General features: G+C 39.2%; 1 protein-coding gene across 4 annotated transcripts in view; it reads right to left on the bottom strand.

Annotated features, from left to right (window-relative positions):
• The window catches only part of LOC136249016 (uncharacterized), a 144,359-nt gene that overhangs the window by 64,086 nt on the left and 66,272 nt on the right, over window positions 1–14,001 (bottom strand). The gene's annotated exons all lie outside the window — the stretch shown is intronic.

A 14,001-nucleotide genomic window follows, 5' to 3' on the forward strand; every position in this document is an offset into this window, starting at 1 on the left:
CAGCCAAACCTTACTGCCTCGTAAGTACACCCAAATCCCAACTAGCGGCATTAACAGTGACAGCATTGAAATCCTGCCTTAAGCACTACCACTTGCCCACAACAGGGACTAGTAGACCATCTTCACAACCACATGTGGTCACTTCCTGAAAGAGCAGCTGGAAACAACCCTGCTGCTAATACTGTATCTGTGCATGGCTCCCAAGCAGCAAATTCTGATACCCCTTCCAGTGCTCAATCAACACATTTCACAACACAAACAACAAACTCTACCACAAAGTCAGCAAATTCCAGCACTCTACGTCTGCCACAACAACTCATAGACCAACTGACTGCTTACCTCCAACAGCATCGAAATCCACCAGTAGGAAACCAGGCTAGTTATAGCGGCAATATTATAGATGATGATAACCTGCCTGTTGCATCGGGGCCAACTCATACCAATGTCTCTGTTCCAGCTCAAGTTGTAAGGTTAATCACTTCATTATCTGTGGTAAAGTCAATTACCTCATTGTCTATTCCACATTACTTGCTGTCACTAGGACCCCACTACCTGCAACAAATACCTGCTGTTACCATTCTGCCACCTCTGGCTAACCCAACAAGGACTCCACTACCTATTATCCCTACTAGGATCAGAAATAAAATGGCAAGGGGTGAGTATATTGACTTTGCATTCTTGTCATCTACAGCCATCTTTGGTGCACAAACAATCCCTTGTCTCAGCAGTCAGTAACACTTCAATTTAATCCTGATGGTGACTCATTCTACTGCCAGCACTTCCTCCACAAAAATATCCACCTTTGCTACTTGGATGGAGGCCTGCCTTTCATTTTGCACAGCCCTTAACTCCTCTTGTGCACAAGACGTAATACATTACCAGTGCATTATAACCTCTGCTAACTCTGATCACTCTCTGGCAGCATGGCTTAATATGACTTTAAAATTACTCATCTCTTAGGTGGGATACCCATGACCCTGACTTAATATTTGAGTGCTTTACCATAAAATTATGCAATCACTGCACTGGCCATGCCCTCATTGTGGAGCAACTAACCATTTCTTATCATAATGTTACAGTGAACAAATGTACAAAACCCACCCATCTGTCTTGGACTGTTTTATCTGCATGTGCACATACCTACACGTACAGATCAGAGGCGGGTCCAGGAGCTGGCAAGGGGAGGGGCACAGACAGGCTAAGTTTTAGCTAGGTGGTTGGGTAGAACAGATTCTTTTGTTATTTGCTGTAGTAGTCTTTTAAGCAACAATGATCACTCCCTATAGTAGGTAGATTTTGTCATATGACCCTTTGCAGATGGTTATGAAGCCTTAAAAGCTGCTATAAAGTCTTAAACACCAGTGACATGATACTTATTTTAGAGGCGCTTAGGTGCTGGGTGACAGCTTGACAACAATTGTTTTAACTTTAGTTTCAGGTGAGTTTGTAATAAATGTTGGTAATATGCAGTTTTCATTAGTTATATAAATTGATTTAAGGTGCATAGTATTTCTATCAAAAGAAGGTGGGGGGGGGGGATTTGCCCCAAATACCCCATCCTAGATCCACCATTGCAGATAAAACAGTTCAAAACAGGTCTGCTTAGAGTTTAAGTCAAGATATTTATCATGTGTGCTGGTGGTGATCTGTCTCGCTGCAGGTGGTCCACCCTGCTGCAACTGGTCCCCCCAATGAATTCTCCACTACCAGCTTCCCAGTCCGTACTAGCTCACTTTCAGCTATCCTTGGGTGAATGGACACTTGTGAGTGACAATAAACATAAAATGAAAGTCTTGATCAAAACGCATGGCACTCCACAAATGCAAGCAAAGCTTTATACCAGATCGAGATACTCTAATAGAGCAGTCAGTCAAAATACTCTATTAGAACGGTCACCACTACATTTATGTATTTATCGTTTTACTTCTCCCCTCTATGCGTTGGTGCTTGGGGATCATGTACACATTCATTAGTGAGGCGGACAGGTTCCTGGGTAATGGAGTAGTCTGGAGAAAATAGGGCCCCCCAATTCTTGATTCAGAAGGTTGCTATTGATGTTCAACATGGCAATGCTGCATCATGCAGTAATGGCAACAATTCCATCGAGAGAGGGTTGGGCAGAGTTTGTTTCATTCTCTGCTCACAGTTTGAACTATGCAATTAAGACATTCTTTTTTTGAATCGTTGTATTGCCCAAGAAGCCGGCGCGCCACCCTGTGAGTATATTAACAGGAAGAAAGAAAACGCAATTTTCACACCTATGTAGCTCTGTGATCTCTTATCCGATTGGAACCAACTTTGCTACAGACGTGCCGGCCAGTTATGGGAGTCTACATACCAAATTTGAAGAAAATTGGTCGAGACATTTCCGAGATACGAGCAAACAAACTTTCATTTTAATTTCTTCGTTTTTTTCTTCTTCATTTCACACACTTCGCAAAATCTGCCATAAAACACGAATGCATTCTCGGATAGGGCTGCAATTTGGCACACTTGAAGGGCTCATTAAGGTAGATCTCAGTACCAACTTTGGTAGGAATCTGATGAACATTCACGGAGTTATGACCGATTATGTGCGTAAAATAAGGTCGAAGGTCTGTCACGCCTACAGGGTAAACCCCTTGGAGGAATGAGTTGAAAATTGATATGTAGATGGAGTAACCATCGTAGGAGTACCTTTTTGTGGTTTGAAAGAAATTGAGATAAAGACCATGGAGATATAACACAAAACCCAACCTGTGTCAAAATTACGCGATCGATTTTTATGAATAAAAAAACTATTAGTTTTCACATCTACCAGGCAAACCGCTTAGAGCAATGAGCTGAAAATCAGTATGTAGCTGGAATAATGATCATAGAAAGTCCTTGCAGTAGTACAGAAGAATTGGATTACAAACCACTGAGTTACGATTCGAAAGGCAACTACGTGTAGCAAATGCGAGATCGAGATACTCTAATAGAACAGTCACCCTAATAGAGCATTCAGCTACGTTTATAACTTACTCCATTATAGAATTATATTACATTGCAAGATATTCTGTACGAAGTTCAGCTAAAAACAGTTAATCTGATAGACAATTCAGCTACATGCAAGTCACCCTGTAGAGAGTTCATCTAGAAACAAGTCACCCTGTATCAGCTAGAAGAAGTCACCTTGTAGAGAGTTCAGCTACAAAGAAACCATCATGTAGAGAGTTCAGCTGCAAACAAATCACCCTGTAGAGAGTTCAGCTATGAACAGATCACCCTGTAGAGAGTTCAGCTACAAACAAATCACCCTGTAGAGGGTTCAGTTACAAAGAAACCACCATGTAGAGAGTTCAGCTGCAAACAAATCACCTGTAGAGAGTTCAGCTAGAAACAAGTCACCCTGTAGAGAGATCAGCTAGAAACATGTCACCCTGTAGAGAGTTCAGCTAGAAGAAGTCACATTGTAGAGAATTCAGCTACAAAGAAACTACCATGTAGAGAGTTCAGCTGCAAACAAATCACCCTGTACAAAGTTCAGCTATGAACAGATCACCCTGTTGAGAGTTCAGTTAGAAACAAGTCATCCTGTAGAGAGATCAGCTAGAAGTATCACCTTGTAAAGAGTTAAGCTACAAACAAATCACCTGTAGAGTGTTCAGCTACAAACAAATCACCCTGTAGAGAGATCAGCTAGAAGAAGTCACCTTGTAGAGAGTTCAGCTATAAAGAAACCACCGTGTAGAGAGTTCAGCTGCAAACAAATCCCCTGTAGAGAGTTCAGCTAGAAACAAGTCACCCTGTAGAGAGATCAGCTAGCAACATGTCACCCTGTAGAGAGTTCAGCTAGAAGAAGTCACACTGTAGAGAGTTCAACTACAAAGAAACTACCATGTAGAGAGTTCAGTTGCAAACAAATCACCCTGTAGAGAACTCAGCTACAAACAAATCGCCCTGTAGAAAGATCAGCTAGAAGAAGTTACCTTGTAGGGAGCCTTCAGCTACGAACAGATCACCCTGTAGAGAGTTCAGCTACAAACAAATCACCCTGTAGAGAGTTCAGTCACAAAGAAACCACCATGTAGAGAGTTCAGCTGCAAAAATATCTATCACTGTGTAGAGAGTTCAGCTAGAAGAAGTCACCTTGTAGAGAGTTCAGCTGCAAATAAATCACCCTGTAGAGAATTCAGCTACAAACAAATCACCCTGTAGAAAGATCAGCTAGAAGAAGTTATCTTGTAGAGAGTTCAGCTACAAAGAAACCACCATGTAGAGAGTTTAGCTGCAAACAAATCACCTGTAGAGAGTTCAGCTAGAAACAAGTCACCCTGTAGAGAGATCAGCTAGAAACAAGTCACCCTGTAGAGAGTTCAGCTAGAAGAAGTCACATTGTAGAGAGTTCAGCTACAAAGAAACTACCATGTAGAGAGTTCAGCTGCAAACAAACACCCTGTAGAGAACTCAGCTACAAACAAATCGCCCTGTAGAAAGATCAGCTAGAAGAAGTTACCTTGTAGGGAGTTCAGCTACAAACAAATCACCCTGTAGAGACTTCAGCTACAAAGAAATCATCATGTAGAGAGTTCAGCTGCAAACAAATCATCCTGTAGAGAGTTCAGCTATGAAAAGATCACCCTGTAGAGAGTTCAGCTAGAAGCAGCCACCTTTTAGAGAGTTCAGCTACAAAGCAACCACCATGTAGAGAGTTCAGCTGCAAACACATCACCCTGTAGAGAATTCAGCTACAAACAAATTGCCCTGTAGAGAGACCAGCTAGAAACAAGTCACCCTGTAGACAGATCAACTAGAAGAAGTTACCTTGTAGAGAGTTCAGCTGCAAACAAATCACCCTGTAGAGAATTCAACTACAAACAGATAACCCTACAGAGAGTTCAGCTAGAGTCAAGTCACCCTGTAGAGAGAATCCTGTAAAGAATTCATCTACGTACAAGCAAATCACCCTGTAGAGAGTTCAGCTACATTTCAAGTCACCCAGGACTGCAAATTATCCTGTGGGGATTAATTGACATGTAATAAATATATGCATTATATATATAATTTGTACATTTACTGATAAAATCAGAATGAGTTAAAGTATTTATAAAATCTGCTTTTTCCTGTGGTAAAGAAAAAAATATAGGTTTAAAAGCCCCAAAGCTGGCCATAGGCCAGCTTTGGGGTATACAAATACAAAAAGAAGTGAAATCTAATCAAAAACAGCCAAGCTGTAAAAAAAGAGTGTGGCCATCAAAAAGGCTATGGTGAAAAAGATGTGAAATCCAAGGTGGTGGCCAAGAAATGGCTGTGATGGTAGGTTAATGGTAAAAATTTTAATAACGACAATTCAGGTGAATTTTGTGCCAATTGACCAAGCGGCACCAAATTCACCTGAATTGTCGTTATTAAAATTTTTACCATTAACCTACCATCACAGCCATTTCTTGGCCGCCACTTTGGATTTCACATCTTTTTTCACCATAGCCTTTTCAAGGGCCGCACTTCTTTTTTTACAGCTTGGCTGTTTTTGATTAGATACATATTAGCTAGATAAACAGCCATTTAACCATGCATTACATTTGTTAGTAAAGTAACTTGAGTTATATTATTGAATAACAAAATTTATTTAGGATTTATGGTGTGAAAACACCAAAAGTCTGTTGGTAGCAACTAAGAACCATAACAAGGCACAATTATTACTAACCACTTAAGTAATTAAATAGTTAAATATTCAGTATAAAATTGGCATTTGGAGGTTTTGTTTGGTGACATCTAGAACATGGACATAAGTAATCTAGAGTGCAGTTATTATTCTTATCAAAGTTTCTGAGCAAATGATCTCACAGATACGATTTCAGTTTAGATTTCAACAAACAAACTGACATGTTAAGTCTAGATTTGGCATGGCATTCCACAGGGATGGTAAACGAGATGTCATGATAAACGAAATGTCGTGATATGTTGTTTAAGATGTTGCTCAAGGTAACAAGAGTTTGTTGCTGGCACTTGATCCAGTATTAGTAGGATGTAGTTATTGATGCTAGTTTGTAGCTCAATAGATTTGATAGCAAACAGTATGTCCTATAAGTCAAATATGTACATTAAAGGAAGGAGTCTCAGATTTATCAAACATTCCACTTTGTAACCACTAGTGCAAAAAGAACATTGATAACTTTGAGTTTATACTTTTCTGTGGTGAAGCAGGTTATTTTTGTTTAAGTTTTACAACTAGCCTAACCACCATTTAGAAAATGCTATGCATAGTATGCTTTGATCTTTGGCAGATAATGAGGTCTTTAAAAACCATGAAGAAACCTGCTAGTAGGTTTCTAAAATGGTTAGAAACCTGCTAGCAGGTCTCTAACTAACTTACGTAGTTAGAAACCTGCTAGCAGATAGACCTCAGCATTGCAAATCTCACTTTCGATCAATGATTTGCTATCCATGCTCTGCAAAGCATATACAGGCTAATAGTCCATAGACCAACAGAGCTTTACCTACTCCATTCCTTTTATAAGCACACCTACTCCAATTCGATTATGGGAGCTAGACTATAACGTTTGTAGGTACGTTTGCTATCATAAACGGAGAATTCCAGAAATATAACAGAGTTCTATTTAATACCCATCAGTGTTTCAAGCCTGTTTAATATGCTTTTACTGTACTTTAAGCAGACTCCCTAGTAAAAGAACTAAATAGGTAAGCTTTCTTGTAGAATGTTTATTTGTTTCTTGTAAAAAAGTTATGTAGGTGTGAAATCGTGTATATACTGGCTTAGTCACAGAAGGCCTAGTGCCAGACCAAGTATTATTAACCATTGACAACAATCTACTCACTGTTACCACTTACTTTAAACCCTTGGTAGTGCTGGCTTTAACTTCATTGTCACAGTAGCTATCACTCTTTATTTGATCCACCAGCTAACAGAAGCAGTGATAATGTAGCTAACTACAAGCTTTAATTCAAAAACACGTTCAATCTTCTCTGCTAGTCGCATGACTTGTTTTAACACTATGACGATTTTGAAACGACATATAACTCAATCCCACAATGGTTCCACCTACACAGCGATATATATAACGCCCGCATTTTCTAAGTCAGTTAGGAACCACGCCCTCGGCTCTTCGTGTTTTAGAAATCTCACTTCGCTTGGTTTCTAAAACCATGAAGAGCCTCGGTCTAGGTTCCTAACCTATACTTACAACTAGCCAAAGCCATTTGCAACTAGCTATTTGGCCACAACTAGCCCCTTCTTTTAGCCCCTGACTTGTATACAGGGAACTCCAGCTCCTAATTTGATTGTGCTTTATGTCAATGACATAGGATTACCTTTCTAATTACAAGAATCTCTTAATTAAAATTTTAGTGTTTGTGTGATATATATATATATATATATATATCTACACAAAAACAGCCAAGCTGTGAAAAAATGGTGCAGACTTAAAAGCTTGGGTGAAAAAGTTGTGAAATCAAAGGTAGCGGCCAAGAATTGGCTGCAATGATTGTTAATGCTAATAAAGTTTAACAATGTACACAGCCATTATTAAAATTTTTTATCATTAACATCATTGCAGCCATTTCTTGGCCACCAGTTTTGATTTCACAACTTTTTTCACCCAGGCTTTTTAGGCAGCACCGTTTTTCACAGCTTGGCTGTTTTTGTGTGGATTTCACTTCTTTTTGTACTTTATAAGGACCCAAAACCAGCCTATGGCTGACATTGAGGTCTCAAATTTATGCAGACACAATGATGATTATTGAAGACAGACTTATAAATGTATTTCATTGCATGATTTAATTCAATGTTTGATAATATTATTGTAATACTCTAATAGAGTGCACATTTTTTGAGGACTTCTAATAGACCATACATAGAATGCTCTAGAACAACCTAGTACTTCTATTGGTGGATCTATGAAATTCCAAACATTTGATTATAAGCAGATTTCAACTAGAAATTTCATTTATAAAACAGAAATTAAGTGAGGTGATCAGCCAAGGTAGCAGTGATTCAGTGGTTAAGGATGCAGGATAGATATGGAGGTCTCTGGTTTGAACTCTGGTAAGGTTTTTTCGACATTTTTTGTACACCTTTTTTTACCCCGTGGTGACTGCTCTATTAAGAGTATCTCAATCCTGTGATTTTATATTTGTTTTGGTTTTTGCTTTGTCGCTATAACTTTATTGCTATTCAAACTATCAAAAGGCAATGCTACGATGATCAGCCTATCTACACACCAATTTTCAATTTATTCCTATACTTCGTTTACTCTGTAGCCGTGACAGAAGTTAGATTTATTTTTACATGAATAAATGCTCATAACTCCTTGGATATTCCTCAGATTCACAGAATCCACCATTAAACGCTCTTCATTTGTGGTGCGTTGGCTTTCTTGGCCGCACCACACACTACAGTGTGTCTTGATATATTAGTTAAAACATCAAGACACACGGTAGTGTGTCGTGCGGTCCAAGAAGCCGGCGTGCAACACCTGTGAGTATCAAGACACACGGTAGTGTGTCGTGCGGCCCAAGAAGCCGGCGCGTAACACCCGTGAGTATATTGACAGGAAGAAAGAAAACGCAATTTTCGCACCTCCGTAGCTCTGTGCTTCCTTGATGAAACAAGACGATTTTTGCTGTGGACATGCCCCCCAACTGCAGCACTCTACATTCCAAATTTGAGCGAAATCGCTTCGCGCGTTCCCGAGATATGCGACTTCAAAAATTGGCTGAGTTTCTTCGTTTTTTTTTTCTTCTTCTTCTTCTTCTTCTTCTTATTTTTCTTTTTCTTGTCGCACACTTACAAAAACTGCTATAAAACTCGAACGCGTTATCCGATTGCCTTGAAATTTGGCACACAGAAGGGGGGTATAAAGGCGCATCTCGGTACCAACTTTGGCTGGAATACCATAAACAGACAAAGAGTTATGAGCGATTATGCACGAAAAATAACACCAATATGTTGTCACGCCTACAGGGTAAACCGCGTATGGGAAGAAGCTGAAAATCGGTGGGTGAATAGGTTAACTATTGAACCTCAAACCTTTTGTGGTTTGAAAGAAATCGAGCTAAAAACCAGGAAGATACAGCGAAAAAATCAACAGTGTGTAACAATTACGCAATCGAGATTAGCTAATTTTTAATATTTTTATTTTATTATTATTATTATTATTATGCTTGCCACGCCTACCAGGTAAACCGCTTGGGGTAATGCTTTCAAAATCGCTGTACAGATGGAGTTATCATCTTAGAAAGGCTCTTCAATGGTGTAGAAGAATCAGACTTAAATCCACGGAGTTATAACACGAAATCCAACTTGGTGTAGCAAGTGCGAGATCGAGATACTCTAATAGAGCAGTCATCCTAATAGAGCAGTCACCCTGAACAGAATTAAAGAGATCAGTTAGAAATAAGTAACCTGTATAGAGATCAGCTACAAACAAATCACCCTGTAGAGAGTTCAGCTACAAACAATTCACCCTGTTAAAACATCAGTTAGAAGAAGATTTCTTGTAGAGAGTTCAAATACAAACAAATCACCCTGTTGAAAGATCAGCTAGAAGATGTCACCTTGTAGATAGTTCAGTTACAAAGAAACCACCATGTAGAGAATTCAGCTACAAACTAGTGACCCTGTAGATACATCAGCTAGAAGAAGTTACCTTGTAGAGAGTTCAGCTACAAAGAAACCATTCTGTAAAGAGCTCAGCTGCAAACAAATCACCTATACAGAATTCAGCTACAAACAAATCACCCTGTAGAGAGATCAGCTAGAAGAAGTTACCTTGTAGATAGTTCAGCTACAAACAAATCATCCTGTAGAGAGATCAGCTAGAAGAAGTTACCTTGTAGATAGTTCAGCTACAAACAATTCACCCTGTACAGAGCTCAGTTAAAAGAGGTTTCCTTGTAAAAAGTTCAGCTACAAACAAATCACCCTGTAGAGAGATAAGTAAGAAGAAGTTACCTTGTAGATCGTTCTGCTACAAACAATTCACCCTGTAAAGAGATCAGCTAGAAGAAGTTACCTTGTAGAGAGTTCAGCTACAAAGAAACCATCATGTAGAGAATTCAGCCGCAAACAAATCATGTATAGAGAGTTCAGCTACAAACAAATCTCCCTGTAGAGAGATCAGCTAGAAGAAGTTTCCTTGTAGAGAGTTCTGCTACAAACAAATCACCCTGTAGAAAGATCAGCTAGAAGAAATCACCTTGTAGAGAGTTCAGCTTCAAAGAAACAATCATGTGAGAGTTCAGGTACAAACAAATTGTCCTGTAGAGAGATCAGCTAGAAGAAGTTACCTTGTAGAGAGTTCAGCTACAAAGAAACCATCATGTAGATAGTTCAGGTACAAACAAATCACCCTGTAGAAAGATCAGCTATAGAAGAAATCACCTTGTAGAGAGTTCAGCTACAAAGAATCTATCGTGTAGAGAGTTTAACTACAAACAAATCACCCTGTAGAAAGATCAGCTATAGAAGAAATCACCTTGTAGAGAGTTCAGCTACAAAGAAACCATCATGTAGAGAGTTCAGCTACAAACAAATCGGCCTGTAGAGAGATCAGCTAGAAGAAATTACCTTGTAGAGAGTTCAGCTACAAAGAAACAATCATGTAGAGAGTTCAGCTGCAAACAAATCACCTGTAGAGAGTTCAGCTAGAAACAAGTCACCCTGTAGAGAGATCAGCTAGAAACAAGTCACCTTGTAGAGAGTTCAGCTAGAAGAAGTAACATTGTAGAGCTACAAAGAAGCTACCATGTAGAGTTCAGCTGCAAACAAATCACCCTGTAGAGAACTCAGCTACAAACAAATCGCCCTGTAGAAAGATTAGCTAGAAGAAGTTACTTTATAGGGAGTTCAGCTATGAACAGATCACCCTGTAGAGAGTTCAGCTACAAACAAATCACCCTGTAGAGAGTTAAGTTACAAAGAAACCACCATGTAGAGAGTTCAGCTGCAAAAAAAATCAATCACTCTGTAGAGAGTTCAGCTAGAAGAAGTCACCTTGTAGAGAGTTAAGCTGCAAATAAATCACCCTGTAGAGAATTCAGCTACAAACAAATCACCCTGTAGAAAGATCAGCTAGAAGAAGTTACCTTGTAGAGAGTTCAGCTACAAAGAAACCACCATGTAGAGAGTTCAGCTGCAAACAAATCACCTGTAGAGAATTCAGCTAGAAACAAGTCACCCTGTAGAGAGATCAGCTAGAAACAAGTCACCCTGTAGAGAGTTCAGCTAGAAGAAGTCACATTGTAGAGAGTTCAGCTACAAAGAAACTACCACGTAGAGAATCCAGCTGCAAACAAATCATCCTGTAGAGAGTTCAGCTAGAAGAAGTCACCTTTTAGAGAGTTCAGCTACAAAGCAACCACCATGTAAAGAGTTCAGCTGCAAAAAACTCAATCACCTTGTAGAAAGATCGGCTAGAAGAAGTTACCTTGTAGAGAGTTCAGCTACAAAGAAACCACCATGTAGAGAGTTCAGCTGCAAACAAATCACCTGTAGAGAGTTCAGCTAGAAACAAGTCACCCTGTAGAGAGTTCAGCTAGAAGAAGTCACATTGTAGAGAGTTCAGCTACAATGAAACTCCCATGTAGAGAGTTCAGCTGCAAACAAATCACCCTGTAGAGAACTCAGCTACAAACAAATATGCAGTGAAAAAGATCAGCTAGAAGAAGTTACCTTGTAGAGAGTTCAGCTACAACGAAACCACCATGTAGAGAGTTCAGCTACAAACAAATCACCTGTAGAGAGTTCAGCTAGAAACAAGTCACCCTGTAGAGAGATCAGCTAGAAACAAGTCACCTTGTAGAGAGTTCAGCTAGAAGAAGTCACATTGTAGAGAGTTCAGCTACAAAGAAACCACCATTTAGAGAGTTCAGCTGCAAACAAATCACCCAGTAGAAAGTTCAGCTATGAACAGATCACCCTGTTGAGAGTTCAGTTAGAAACAAGGAATCCTGTAGAGAAATCACCTAGAAGTATCACCTTGTAGAGTTCAGCTACAAACAAATCACCTGTAGAGAGTTCAGCTACAAACAAATCACCCTGTAGAGAGATCAGCTAGAAGAAGTTACCTTGTAGGGATTTCAGCTACAAACAAATCACCCTGTAGAGAGTTCAGCTACAAAGAAACTATTCTGTAAAGAGCTCAGCTGCAAACAAATCACTTGTACAGAATTCAGCTACAAACAAATCGCCCTGTAGAGAGATCAGCTAGAAGAAATTACCTTGTAGATAGTTCAGCTACAAACAAATCACCCTGTAGAAAGATCAGTTAGAAGAACTTACCTTGGAGAAAGTTCAGCTACAAAGAAACCATTTTGTAAAGAGCTCAGCTGCAAACAAATCACCTGTACAGAATTCAACTACGAACAAATCACCCTGTAGAGATCAGCTATAAGAAGTTACCTTGTAGATAGTTCAGCTACAAACAAATCTCCCTGTAGAGAGATCAGCTAGAAGAAATTACCTTGTAGAGAGTTCAGCTACAAAGAAACCACCATGTAGAGAGTTCAGCTGCAAAGAAATCACCCTGTAGAAAATTCTGCCAGAAACAAATTGCCCTGTAGAAAGATCAGTTAGAAGAAGTTACCTTTTAGAGAGTTCAGCTACAAAGAAACCATTCTGTAAAGAGCTCAGCTGCAAACAAATCACCTATACAAAATTCAGCTACAAACACATCACCTGTAGAGAGATCAGCTAGAAGAAGTTACCTTGTAGATCGTTCAGCTACAAACAATTCACCCTGTAGAGAGAGCAATTAGAAGAAGTCACCTTGTAGAGTGTTCAGTTACAAAGAAACCACCATGGAGATTTCTGTAATCAATATATGTGACCGGATTTGCGAAAAGGGGTCTTCCACACACATCCAATTCCGTAAATGTTGGAGACCATAACTCAGTGTTCAAGTAACATAATTATTAACCTGAACATTTCACCATGTATTCAGCTATAGTGGTGCTCACCACTGCCCAAATATCAAGGCAATAGCTCTTTCCAATCTGAAGTTATCAATTGTCAAAGTTGGCAAATTGGACCCCTTTTCGCAAATCCGGTCACATATGTATTATACAGTATATATAATTTGTACATTTACTGATAAAATATTTAAAGTACATCTACTTCATCTTTTCTTCTTCCTGTAGTAAAGAAAAAAACATAGGTTAAAAAAGTCCCAAAGCTGGCCATAGGCCGGCTTTGGGGTATACAAATACAAAAAGAAATGAAATCTAATCCAAAACAGCCAAGCTGTAAAAAAAGTGTGCGGCCCTCAGAAAGGCTATGGTGAAAAAAGATGTGAAATCCAAGGTGGCGGCCAAGAAATGGCTGTGATGGTAGGTTAGTGGTAAAAATTTTAATAACGACAATTCAGGTGAATTTTTGTGAAGCGGCACAAAAATTCACCTGAATTGTCATTATTAAAATTTTTACCACTAACCTACCATCACAGCCATTTCTTGGCCGCCACCTTGGATTTCACATCTTTTTTCACCATAGCCTTTCTGAGGGCCGCACACTTTTTTTACAGCTTGGCTGTTTTGGATTAGATATTGATATGAAGAAAGAAAATGCGATTTTTGTACCTCTGTAGCTCTGTGCTGCCTTAATGAAACAAGATGATTTTTGCTGTGGACACACCCGCCAACTTCAGTACTCCACATACCAAATTTCAGCAAAATCACTTCAAGTGTTCCCGAGATATGCGACTTCAAAAATTGGCTTAGTTTTCTTTGTATTTTCTTCTTCTTTTTCTTCGTCTTTTCGTAATCTTACAAAAACTGCCATAAAACATGATTGAAGTCCATATCCGATTGCCTTGAAATTTTGCACACAGAAGGGGGGTATAAAGGTGCATCTTAGTACCAAGTTTGGTTGGAATATGTTAAACAGACAAAGAGTTATTAGCGATTATTCACGAAAAATAACACCAATATGTTGTCATGCCTACAGGGTAAACCGCTCATGGGAAGAAGCTGAAAATCAGTGGGTGAATAGGTTAACTGTTGGACCTCAAACCTTTTGTGGTT

The sequence above is a fragment of the Dysidea avara genome, chromosome 3 (assembly GCF_963678975.1).
Source record: "Dysidea avara chromosome 3, odDysAvar1.4, whole genome shotgun sequence".
Lineage (NCBI taxonomy): Eukaryota > Metazoa > Porifera > Demospongiae > Dictyoceratida > Dysideidae > Dysidea > Dysidea avara.